This window comes from Eutrema salsugineum, unplaced genomic scaffold, assembly GCF_000478725.1.
Source record: "Eutrema salsugineum unplaced genomic scaffold, Eutsalg1_0 scaffold_8, whole genome shotgun sequence".
Taxonomy (NCBI): domain Eukaryota; kingdom Viridiplantae; phylum Streptophyta; class Magnoliopsida; order Brassicales; family Brassicaceae; genus Eutrema; species Eutrema salsugineum.
The window spans coordinates 2,736,890-2,738,019 of record NW_006256414.1 but is presented as its reverse complement, the minus strand read 5'-3'; positions in this window follow the sequence as shown (position 1 = coordinate 2,738,019).

Below are 1,130 nucleotides of genomic sequence, written 5' to 3'. Positions count from 1 at the left end.
CAATCTTTGAAGTAGAGGTCTTCGACTGTTGGGGCATTGACTTCATGGGCCCCTTTGTAAGTTCATATGGGAATCAGTATATCCTTGTCGCGGTGGACTATGTGAGTAAATGGGTTGAAGCGGTTGCATCTCCAACCAACGATTCAAAAGTGGTGGTAAAACTCTTCAGGAGCATTATTTTCCCACGGTTTGGAGTCCCAAGAGTAGTCATCAGTGATGGGGGAAGCCATTTCATCAACAAGACTCTTGAAAGTCTTTTGAAGAAGCATGGAGTAAAGCACCAGGTAGCCAGCCCTTACCATCCGCAGACCAGCGGCCAAGTGGAGGTCTCAAACCGACAGATAAAGGCCATTTTGGAAAGAACCGTAAGCTCATCTAGGAAGGATTGGAGCAAGAAACTTGATGATGCTTTGTGGGCTTACAGAACCGCATACAAGACCCCCATTGGAACCTCACCGTTTAACTTGCTCTATGGGAAAAGCTGCCATCTACCGGTTGAGTTGGAGTACAAAGCTCTTTGGGCAGTGAAACTTCTGAACTTTGATATCAAGACCGCACAAGAGAAGAGAGTGTTACAGCTTCACGAGCTTGAGGAGATCCGTTTAGACGCTTTTGAGAGCTCTAAAATCTACAAGGAAAGAACCAAGGCGCTCCATGACAAGAAGATACACAAGAGAGAGTTCAAAGAAGGGGACCAAGTTCTGTTGTTTAGCTCGAGGCTTAAGCTATTCCCTGGGAAGCTAAGGTCTAGGTGGTCCGGACCGTTCACAATTCTTGAAGTAAGACCCTATGGAGCCGTCGTTCTAAAAGGAAAAGATGGACAAGGTTTTGTGGTAAACGGTCAGAGGGTAAAACATTACTTGGCATCAGAAACAAGAGAGGGAGCTACCTCAGTTCCTCTTCTTGAACCGGAAACAGCCTGAGAAGGTATGAAGAGTCAAACTTAGAGACGTTAAACAAAGTGCTCTTGGGAGACACCCCAAGCTTATCCTTGTACATATTTCGTTTTTCATCTTCTTTTTCCTTTTATTTGAAGCTTTTTGAAGGGTTTGTTAAGTGTTTCAGGAGTTATACAGTGAGCCTTGAGGCTGAAAGAGAGAAAAGCTTGAAAAAGACACAGCCTGATAATT